This window comes from Bradysia coprophila, unplaced genomic scaffold, assembly GCF_014529535.1.
Source record: "Bradysia coprophila strain Holo2 unplaced genomic scaffold, BU_Bcop_v1 contig_87, whole genome shotgun sequence".
NCBI classification, from domain to species: domain Eukaryota; kingdom Metazoa; phylum Arthropoda; class Insecta; order Diptera; family Sciaridae; genus Bradysia; species Bradysia coprophila.
In genome coordinates this window covers 1,688,095-1,700,842 of record NW_023504014.1, presented here as the reverse complement: position 1 = coordinate 1,700,842, position 12,748 = coordinate 1,688,095, and the positions used below count along the sequence as shown (strand labels likewise).

At 34.8% G+C, this 12,748-nt stretch overlaps 1 protein-coding gene across 4 annotated transcripts in view; it reads right to left on the bottom strand.

The window, feature by feature from the left end:
* The window catches only part of LOC119084641 (basigin), a 55,275-nt gene that overhangs the window by 39,913 nt on the left and 2,614 nt on the right, over positions 1-12,748 (bottom strand). The window lies entirely within an intron of this gene.

Below are 12,748 nucleotides of genomic sequence, written 5' to 3'. Positions count from 1 at the left end.
ACATTTTCGTTTTTGACTTTTATTTCCTGAGAGACAAATTATTAAGTTTAGCTTTTGGCATGAGGTTGTAGAGGAGGTCGAGTACTACCAGTACACTAGGCATTGTCCCGGTCGGCGATCCATCCGAAACCACTTTTTCAACATTTTTGAATGGACTTTTTAAGTGTACCCACGTCGCCCACGAAGCCATTGCAGACAATGTAACCGGTGTTGCTGAGTCGAGGTAACCTTGGCCAGTAAGTGCACATAATATTCCATAACAGTAGCTGAACTCTTTTACAAAATATTTGGGATCTCGATGTAGCACATTATATTGACACGGTATACCACGAAGTTCAACCTTTTGTAAAAATATCGAAAAATGTCGAAAAATCGAATTCTTAAATATTTTGTAAAAGAGTTCAGCTACTGTTATGGAATATTATGTGCACTTACTGGCCAAGGTTACCTCGACTCAGCAACACCGGTTACATTGTCTGCAATGGCTTCGTGGGCGACGTGGGTACACTTAAAAAGTCCATTCAAAAATGTTGAAAAAGTGGTTTCGGATGGATCGCCGACCGGGACAATGCCTAGTGTACTGGTAGTACTCGACCTCCTCTACAACCTCATGCCAAAAGCTAAAGTTAATAATTTGTCTCTCAGGAAATAAAAGTCAAAAACCAAAATGTCGAACCTTCGATGTTAGAAAACCTCGACAGACACACCTTTTGGACCATCGGTTTCTTTGGCAGTTTTGTAGAGTTTTCAACGCTCTACATCCTGCTAGAACATTGTTTTCAAAAATACTCTTAACTTTCCGAGTTATGACCATTTGAAAGTTAAAGTCGTCCGGTGGGACTTCTTCCCGGGCACCTTCGGATCCATCAACCATATGCCTGGACTTAGTTTTCAATGATCTACGTTTTCCGCACACAGGCTATCGCGACCCTTAAAATTCTCAAAATTCGATACGCCCTATCGAATACTGTTTTGTACATGTAAAATGTGCCAAATTCGTATGATACAAATCGTATCTAAGATGTTCTTGTTGTTATTTTCTGATTCCCTGATTTCTCTTATTTGCCGTTTAACATAACCTACGAAACAGGAAGAATCAGAGAAACCGAGAATAACAGAAAGAACATCTTATGGATACGAAAGTGACACTTTTTACGTGTGCAAAGCAGTAAGAAATGATTTAGGGTTTCAGAATTGCCAATCGCCGGTTAATAGTTTAGAATGGGAACCGAAAGTAAAGCCATACAAAACTCGAATGGATATTCGAAAATGGTGTACATTTAAGTGAATGCGTTTCCGAATGTAACCGACAAAAAAAACAAAAACATATTCGCTTGGAAAAATAAAAAAATGGCCGGTGAAATGTGTATCGATGTTTAAAAAAAACCCGTTGCAAAAAACCGCCATTTCAGTTTTCATCAATCTCAAGCATATTTTATAGCCGATTTTTTCCCACTCACTGCCCAACAATTTTATTGTACGTAGCAGCAACATCGAAACTATTTTAATAAAAATGCTATTGTTAAAACCCATTTTTGAATTTTATGTGAAAAGCTTTTAGTTCGATGCTTTTAGTTTTTCAAATAGCCACATTTTTACAATGAGGATGAAAGCAAACAATTGGAACAAGGGGAAAAATGTTCGGAAAATTATTGAACCCGTGGTTGATGCTTGGTTTTTTTTTCGGCGATAATGGCATGGGCTTTTTGTTTTCGTTTAAAACAAAATAATTAAAATTGACGTAGAATCCGCTCTTTGTTTCCATCATAAAACAATTTCAATTTCAACAAACGACCAGTACTGTACGGATGATCTCAACCGGCATTCTGATGATGGAAGGTGTAAATACATTTTAAACATTTTGATTTATCAGTCGATAAGTCCATAACAAATGAATAATTTTCGTGTAAATTCGAGTCAATTTATGCAATGATTACCATAAATTCAATAAATAATTTTCGTAAACCTTCCACCACTGTCTGCGCTAACAACATGCCGAACAGACATAACATAATATTGTAAAGTTCATCGTATGTCAAACATTATAGTCAGAACATTTACCGTGTACATGACTACTGTACATACGAGATCGTTTATCAATAAATATTTTATAAAATATGGTTTTTGATGTGCATGTACCTTCGATGTCACTATCAGACTCTATGAATACATAATCTTTCACATGACGTTGATTACTTTGAATATTAATTGGAGTGCCGTCTTTCAGCCATTGTATCGGGTCGGATATTGATATTATGCATGTGATTGAAAATGGTTCACCCACATCAACATCAGCATCGCCATAGTATATTGCCGAGTATATATTATTAGCTTTATGGGCTATCGAATGGTTAGAATATATTCAATTTTAGTATGGTTGGTTAAAGATTAGTGCTGATTAGATTAACAATTTATTTATTTTTGTCTTTTGAAATTCATTTCAAAATTGTTGTTGTCTTCTTCCCCTTTGGCATGGGACACTAAATTGATTATTACATTAAATTAAATTGAAAAATAAAATGTTTATGTCATGAGTATCAAAATGTCTTGTTTAACTGTAGCTATGTGGAGAAACCATAACTTAAAACGATAAAAAATAAATCATAAGCAGAAATCGACACACACACACACAAAATGAATGAAATAAAATCGAGTTGTGCAATGTGATAACAAAATTATAAATAAATCAACGTCATCATCATTGTTATTTGTCTGAGAAAACACATAACATTCAATTGTTTGTCCTCGATTGTTGACGTCGACATTTTCTTTGTTTGACATAAAACCCAATCGTCTCACATTACATTTCGAGAAGTAACTCAAATCTTCATGGTTGTATGCGTAAATGATTATCACTTTCAGTTTGTTTTTTCTAGATTATTCTTGTTCTAGTTAATGGAAAGTAGTCAGGGATAGACTAGACAGCAAATATAAAATTTAGATACTGACGGTTCCAAAAATCACAACAAATAGATAACAATGCATCAGTCATCTATCACTATGTGATTTTTCGTTGAGATTGTATGTTCACTGCAGTTCGGGTACAGAATGTGACCAGCATTTAAAATGAGTCACCATTTATCTACAGCCGATGTCATTGAAATTTAGACATGAATTGGGCTCAGCTGGCCTTCAGATGGTCCGTACATACAAAGAAAACTGTTCATACGGGTGAAATAGTTACACGAACGTTCGTGGTAAAATCGTTTAAAAGAGCACTTTTTTTTGTATGAGTGAACCAAATGAAAAACTGCTGAAGCTGACGTCTACTGTACAAAAGTTCAAGAAAAAAATCAGTCGATGTTTGAGGACGTAATTTTCCTTATTAAGCAATCCAAGTCATAATTTCATTCGATTTACGTTTAACGACTTGATTGCATCGCATGCAATATTAGAAGACAACAATTTCGCGTAACAAAACGTTTCTGTTTGTATAACAAATTGCATCTCTTTATTTACCCTCGCTGTTTTCCATAAAACTACTTCATAAACTATGATCAATTTCGAAGTTTAATATTTTTTTTTTATTTGCATAAAGTTACCCGCAGAAAGCACACGTACTTTCCTACGTTAACATTTTATCTGAGGTGCCTTACTCACCACGCACATAAATAATAAAAAACCTATGTTGGTTTTATGGACTATTTTACGGTTATGAAGACCTCTTACATATGGATATTGCTTAAGCCATAGATAAGCTCAAGATATCGCCTAATGTCACACAGGCAACATGTGCTGTGCTCAAATCCGAAAGCCCGGAATACATTCATCATTTCTGAATCAAACGGTCTGTGTGGCAAATTGCCGGGGAATTGTAGGGTCGTGTAAAATGCAGAGTTAACATAACAGTTCAACGTCAAGAACCTTTAAAAATATCACAATAGACAATCCCACTGATCCAACTACTGCTATTTCGTGTTTTAAAATTTGGCTTTCAATTTGTATTAGGCAGGGGGATTCGAGTGATTCTCCCATGGCTGTTTCAACGGGCCATGGGAAATATGGTGCGAGTCAACTGGAGATACAAGATTAGTTTCTGATTTATACCAATAAAGGGAATTAACATACAAAATTCTTGGAAACGTGTGTTAGGTATTATTTCCTTTTTATACCATGAAAAGTAGTTCAAATCGTACCCTACGACAACAGCTTGTTAGAAATATTTTGCATTGAGTGGAAAAAATGTAGATTCTATACGGTCAGTTCCATATAAAAAATATAAAAAAAAATCTCCGTAACCGAAGGTGAACACGATAAAATCGCAACATAAAACAATATTCGAGCGACTTTACGGTTCATTTCTAATCGCATCCGTTGATAAACAATTAAAAATCATAACGATGTCACGTTTCTGTGTGCAAGTCTGTGTGCATAATAAAACCCCTGTTATCCGAATGTGGGCACACATCTCCAGATCAAAGTGAAATCCTTTTTACACCACGGTTGCGCTGTTTCCGGTGCATGTGCATACTGTATCTGGTTTCTGTATCTGAAGTATAGTTTGATGACGTAATCATTTTATGGAACATAGGTGCACCCGTCGAGAAAGAGAGAGGTGAATGCAAGAAAAGAATATTCACCAAAAATAGGTCATGAGTTCGCACATCATAAGTGAAGTTGCTAGGAAGATATTTCCATTTTTTGCTTCATTTCATCGACTTTTGTCTCGCTGGCTACACTTGATTAGGTGATAATTAAAATGACATTGAGGAATATTTGCTTCTTGCTCATTAAGCCTCACGTGTGTTTTTATCTGACTAATATTTAATGTGTTCGAACATTATATACGTGCAAAGAGATATAGGTATGGTCGGTCATTGTAAATACTATTTTTAGAATTACTTGATTTCGAGTGCTGCCGTTGCCATGCAATAATCAATATACATCAATACCATAATTATGAATAATTTCAAATTGCTATTAACGTCACAGAACCGTATTTAAATTCCATGTTTCGAATTCTATAATTTTTTATAAATGGTCATGGTGGTAATAATAGAACTCCTTCGTGTGAGTTAAACGACATGTCATCCATTGATTTTTGTCGGTTACCATTTTACTCGAAAAATGAAATTATGAGACGAATTCAACACATGCGGTGAAGGTCATGCCACAAAAAACTATTGCACTGCATGTGAAGCGCGGTAGTTTGACAAAATGATGAGCACAATGTTAGTAGAATTACGAATTTGATTACTCATTTCATCATTGACGTGTACAAACAAACTAATTGGACATAGAAGCTGTTTGATATTAGAAAACCGATTTTGAGTTGTGTATTTGGAAGGATTGTTTGCTGTTGGATCGATAGAATGAATAACTCGATTTTAAGCAGGGACCCAATCACGACCACTCATAAATATTTGTGAAGATGAATGAATCAGATAAGGATATTTCAAGATAAAACAGCTTCGTCAATGTCCTTGACCAAATTTGAATTTGTTGTTACAAACGATTATTTGATGTTAGTGCACGTACACCTACATACTCTGTCAATGCAGCGACAAAATTCAAGTTTATTTCAACATTACTCCGATGTACTACAAGTGCACATTCATTGTACAACACCATCGATTTAATGAATCGACTTCATACAAACATGCACAATTTCGATTTTGTTAATTAAATGACCTATGTCGTGGCCAACAACTTCATGCCATAAAACTCTTCAGTTATAACTGAACACGAAATGCTTGGCTATTTTCCAATTTATTTTCTTTCTTTCTTTTTTCGCTTGTTTTGTATCACATTTTCTTTGTATAGTAGTGCTTTGTCGGTGGACAACGTTCGAAAATAATGTTGGGTTATTGTATTCGGTGAAAGAAATCGATAATTTCGATTTTTAAACACGATACGTTCAGCCTTAAATAAATATATAGTTTGATGTCATTGAACACAAATTAACGAATTGAGTACGGTTACGAGAACCAATGCTTTCGATAAGAAAAGAGAACAACCAATAAACACTTAAAGCAGACAACGAATAACTTATGTTCGAGTTTGTAACAAACAAAAAATAGTTTTCTAGAAATATCCGATAGTTTCTTTCAAATACTAAGCTTTCTTTGCACATACTCGTGTTGGCTTTTTAAACGAAAAAAAATTACGAAATACGGTAGACGTCGCTTATGCACAGCCTCTTATGAAAGGTGGCGGGCCATTTCTACCCAGTCAGTATCGTCAGGATTACGATATTATTACGATATTGATTTTTTAAGGATAATATCGATCATGAATATATTGACTATGTAGAAATGTCACCTCCTCTGAAAAGAGAACTACAAAAAAAAACTCTTGCAGCTTGGAGCAGACAACGACTAACTTATGTTCGAGTTTGAAACAATACAAAACAATAGGAAAGTGACTTGGGCAGTTTTATTGATAAAAGATTTTAAGTGAGTGTAGTTCATCTCGACAGGCCAAACTCGTTTCGTTGAAAAATAGAAAGTTATCGTTTTCGTTGAAGTAGGATTTTCTATAAAGACAATTCTCTGGGGATTTTCAAGGATTTTCCTATTGTTTTCCAAGGATTTTCAGATGATTTGTTACTTATTTCGGATGAATTTCCAAAGGATTTGTTCAAATTTCAAGGATTTTCTTCTTTTTATTTGATTTTCCTGGGCCCTTAATTTTCAAAGATTTTGCGAATTTTCCTGAGAATTTTCTATGAATTTGATGATTTTCTTCGGTAGAATTTTGAAGGATTCTTTAAGGATTGTCCTTTGATTGACAATGACAAATTATTTACTATTTGCCCCTCAAGTGGTACAATGTGTTGTCTCTGTAATGAATTTTGGAATCCAATCCCATGATTTCGTACAGTTACAGACTAGACTTAATTTCCGAGAAATCTCATCTGTTCCGTTTTAAACACGCGTACTCTGACTTTTTATACCTATTTTAGTTTTTATTCAAAGTTCTGCAACATCAAGGAAACTTGTGTCTGACTATCTCATAAATGAAAAAGTAACTGTAGCGCTCGGTATATCAAAACCTGTTGAAATATTGAATAAATTTGATAAAAATCAGACCGTTCTGTCTACACCTTCAAAATAAAATTAGAAAAAATGGAAAATGGCAGCATCATTAACATAGCGTTGAATGAATGGATAAAAAACAAAAATATTTGATCGATGAACTTTACTACACAGCCACGAAGCCAACACGCAATAATACCGAAAATGTGAAACTCTTCTGTTCAAAGTATATTTCCACATGCTGAATTGAATGACGTCATCAAGTCTGTCCACTTAAACAAATCATATCAAACGGCATAATACAAACCATTTACAAAACTTGCACACCAACAAATAAATCATTTTCTGACAACATTTCCAAAAATACGAGAGAAGAACAAAAAACGCCATAAAACTATGAAAGAAATAATGTCTCGTACAAGTGGGTGTGTTGCTAAACATTACCGCATTGTTGGGAAAAAGAAACGAAATAAATAAAAGAAAACTACCATCGAATCGACCACTTCTGTCATTTTTCTTTTCTGTTTTTCCCCATTATGTGCAAATAGACCGTCGTAAATGGAACATATATTCCCATTAAAAATTTTCAATTTCAGTTGTTCAACTGTTCAACATTTTGTTCCAGGATATGGTATGCTCCGATTTCTTGTTTCTTGTTTTGAGTTTCCAGCTTAGCTTGCGTGATCTGTGTACATTAGTCGATTAAAAAAAAAAATCGTTTCCATTCGACGTTTCCTCACTCAAGATAAAACACGGATTGAATTGACTTTCGGTTCACATAAGAGGACTTCTGTGGAGTGTGCAACGAAGCAAAGGTTTTTTTTTATTTTGTCGAACAACTACCGTCTTAATGGCGACAGTCCTCAGAATTTTGTTTTCCTGAATGTCTGGAGAGACTACATTTAATGTGCTAGAACAATATAAAATGACAATGACTTTGTTAATGAGAATTTGTTTGCTACAGTGGGCAGCAATGCACTTTTAACAGCGCTTCGTCAACGGAGTATTAGGTACATCTGTTGAACTGCCATAGGGGATGATTCATAAAAAAATTTGCAAGGAAAAAATGGTAATTTTGCGTTTGTTTCGATTTGTCGTCTTCTATTTTTGGTTTTTACTCATTATCTGAGTCTGAGTTTTATTGTGTTAGTACAGGCAATTACAATGAACTTAAATTTGTTTAAATTTAAACAGAATGATTTGTACAGGCCTCTACACAGTATACACTAACGCCGCGCCGTTTAGATCTTAATTCACTTGACAGTTTATTGAAACCTTAGACTAATCATATCTAGACAGGAAATTACGAACAGAATCATCCGAAGGGAAGGACGGTATTTCCAATTGTCAAAATAAAAATTTTGAACGACGTACGTACAAAACTTTACATGCTTCTGGTCGGTAAATGCAAAAATGAACACAAAACATTGCACAGAAGCACGTAATGATTTATATTATCTTGAGGTAAACCAAACTTTGCTTCATCAAAATTGTCTCAATTTTAACGAAAATACCTAACTATGCCACGGGCAACGTATTGGCCCAGTTGAGTATTAAAATTGGTTTACACACTGCGACTTTACCGTTATAAAATTGGTGTATGGAAGGTATTTTCCGCTATGGAAAAGGTTCACCACTTTCCATCCTTTCCATGCAACAACGATCTACACACATGAGTTTAAGTATAGGCAGGCATCACTGAAAAAGATGTTGAAGTATATGGAGCAATTTAGCTTTCAGCTATTTTGAAGCAGGGGGTTGGTGTTTTCATAAGCAAGAGCGTGAGTATCGACCAGATGATGTGTAGTATGATGGCTTTTATATTTTAAGAAAAAGGAAAAATATGGCAAGAAAACCGATGCATGAATGTGAAGCATGATAACCAGTAGATGATGTGGTATATATGTTTCTTGGTTGTATGTTTCCTTATGTTCGACGGATAGATTAATATAGAATTTTAATCTTTTTATATACAAAAGAAAATCTTAGGAATGGCAGGAAACACTCAACACTGACTGACTGATTTTTTCTCAATAGATTTCTGTAATTGTGACAAAAATATCTTTGTCTCGGTTTGTCATAAATTGTTCACTCATTTTATTTGATTGCTGGTCGCAAAGTTCACACTCGTTGTTTTTTGTCTCTAGCACTAGCGTAGACAGAAATAAATCACACATAAAAGTCTTTTCGGAATAAACGACAGATTCTTATTCCAGTATTTTCCATTACGAACTTAACCCAAGTTATTTCGGTTCTTATCGAATAAAAAAGTTTTGGGAAAGCTGTTGAAAATTACTCCGTATGATAAGGAGACTATTATAGACAGATAATGTGGTTATTTTTTCTGGAAATCTGTTGAGGATTACTCAAGTTGTCGTGCTACGAGACGAACATTTTTTTAAAGAATATTTTTAGAATATCTCAGAGATCTCGCGTCCGTCCGTTATATCCCACCTTCGAACCTAACCTCAGGAATTTAATTCTTCGTCAAAAAAAGAGGAAAGTTTTTGGAAATCCGTGGCGGATTACTCAAGTTATCGTGTTATCAAGGAATGAACAAACATTTTCTGTATTTAAGCTTTTTGGTCATGTATTTTCATGTGATCATAGCAGTGAAAATTGTGTGACATACATTTTTGAGTGTCATCCGTAAGACCCATGACTTTTCGTCAAGGCAATTAGAAAATCCTGTAAAATCAAAGAAATGTCTTAGAAAATGGTGTAAAAATGTTTGAAAATCCTTCGAAATTGACAAAAAAACAATCCTCGAAAATAAGAGAAAATTAAAGAAAATCCCAGAAAATCATCAGAAAATTGTTTGACGATTTCCTTTCGAAAATTTTTTAGCACTCAAAATACACGATTATCTGCCCCTCGGATATGATTAACAATAAAACAAAATGATTTTTCCTAGACATCGGGAAATTTAAATTTCCCAGCCAACGGACGGGGATGACACATTGGTGATATTCAAGAAATTTATTAACTCAACTGACTGCTGACACAACAAATTGGCAAGTAGATGATTCCTCTTTTATTCGGAACGGAAAATCGGAAAATCGATAATATAATAAAGACACTTTTAGTATACCAATTCCAATCAACTTCAATTGAAACAGCACAGATTTCCCCATAAAAACCAATACATAAAATAAACATAAAGTCGATATTGTGTATACAGGCGGCATACAAGGTATACGACCTGTTTTATTCATTGTTCCAAATCTATTAAAAGTTATACATTACAATTTCAATTCTTAATGCTAAATTGAAATTGTTTAAAAAGTTTCCCATTTACCTTCAACACAATGCAAACTCTCCCCGGCTCTGGGTGTATAAATCTGGATATAAATACACACATATCCACACAGCACAATATATATAAATATATCACCCGAAAGTATAAACTAAACATCAATTTCAAGTTTTCAATAACAATTCCCTGCCGCAATTTATCAGGCTTGTATAAATACATTTTCAAATTTATTAGTTTTGTCTCGGAATACTTTGGCTTGGATGTCTTTTCACATACCATATTTATTGTCTGTGCGGTGAGAAGATGAAAATGTTTTGCGAATTATGGTATCAAAATTCCGATACTTTTATTGTTAATATCTTAATACAATTATGGGAACTTTTTTTTTTGATTGATTGTGTTGCGGAAGAGCATGGTGCTGAGTGGGGGTGGAGTATATTCCAAAATATATAGAATTTTATGAGCTTACTGTTTAAGTCATTTTAAAACAAACCGTCCGTCGATTGTTCGGTCGAAATCAATAGAAATTTTGTGAATAGCAAAAAATAACGCCAATCTATCAACGAAATGGAAAGCCTCATCGAAAATGTTCTTTTTTTTATCGTTAACATTTTTGGCCCTTTTGTGTTCATGGTATACAAACGTTTTTAAGTCAAATTGTAATATAAAACCCGCCCGAAAAAAAGCTCATTTCTCTTATCTCGTATCGACTTTCTATCTGGAACGGACCATTAAGTTACATAACAAACCCAACCAGCTCCATATTTACAATTTATCTATTTTACGACATTTTTTTTTCTTCTCTCTCTCGTAACTCCTTTTTAGATAATGCACGTTCACCCGTCAATATAATCTTGTCGTGAAAAATAAAATGCTTTTTTTTATTACTTACTAGCCTGTCATGCTTGAGACCAATGTTTTTATTACTTTGTGTTAGAATATGTATTGGGGCATACAAACATCCTGGGTGTGATGGTGATTTTCAATGGTTAAACATAAAAAAAAACGCACAAACTTAAGCAGATGAAAATATGGAAAAAGACGATTTTATTAGGTTGTGGCATCGTCACATGAATTTATGGTTATTGGCAATGCCATGCCATTCAATATGTAAGTAACTATGTGCAAGTGTGTATCAAAATATACTCGAAATTGTTATATTTCGTAGTAAAAATTTTCAATTTCAAGCTATTTTCCGATAAAGAAATTTTTTTTATCTTTGTTTTCTATCGATTTTGGTAGAAAACGTGAGAAATTGCCTGTGCTCATTTACCTTTTAAGACGGGCGGTGGAGTGTCAATATATCGACAATATTTTCTTCATATTGACGATGTTTCGATAAACCGTTTATGGTTTGATGATCCAAGCACAAGAAAATGCTTTCGCTTCTTCAACGCTCGATAAGAGATTTGGAAATTAGTTGGTTGTTCTATCTTGGGTTTATCAGCAGAATTGTAATATTGAAGAATTGTTAAACAGATTTTCATAAATAATTAAAAAAAGAATATTTCCTGTTCCTGTAACTAAGAATATACTTTGGATATACGCTCCATGTGGAACGTCATTTGCAGGAATGTTTTACGGTTCATCACGAATGCTAGGGCACTGACAGAGGTAGTCTTCTGCTTCACAGTTCGGTCAATCCTTGAAACCTAACAGAGTTTCAAATGATAACTTAGCGAACAGTGGCCCGTTAGAATGTCTTTAACCTTTTGAGGTTTTTCATCTGATAAAGACGAAATACTTTGAGAGCCTCAGCCTCTGCCATAGGGCGTATCGAATTTTGAGAATTTTAAGGGTCGCGATAGCCTGTGTGCGGAAAACGTAGATCATTGAAAACTAAGTCCAGACATATGGTTGATGGATCCGAAGGTGCCCGGGAAGAAGTCCCACCGGACGACTTTAACTTTCAAATGGTCATAACTCGGAAAGTAGAGAGTATTTCTGAAAACAATGTTCTAGCAGGATGTAGAGCGTTAAAAACTCTACAAAACTGCCAAAGAAACCGATGGTCCAAAAGGTGTGTCTGTCGAGGTTTTCTAACATCGAAAGTTCGACATTTTGGTTTTTGACTTTTATTTCCTGACAGACAAATTATTAACTTTAGCTTTTGGCATGAGGTTGTAGAGGAGGTCGAGTACTACCAGTACACTAGGCATTGTCCCGGTCGGCGATCCATCCGAAACCACTTTTTCAACATTTTTGAATGGACTTTTTAAGTGTACCCACGTCGCCCACGAAGCCATTGCAGACACTGTAACCGGTGTTGCTGAGTCGAGGTAACCTTGGCCAGTTAGTGCACATAATATTCCATAACAGTAGCTGAACTCTTTTACAAAATATTTAAGAATTCACCGATAAAACAACAGACGTCAGGTATGTATAAAATGGCTGGCAGACAGCTTCACTTCTCTCTTACTTCAGACACGTATGCTGCTAACGTCCGACGTGTAAACATATGAGTGACACTAGTAGTCACGATCAATACGTATGACTATACGTCGGATATGTACGT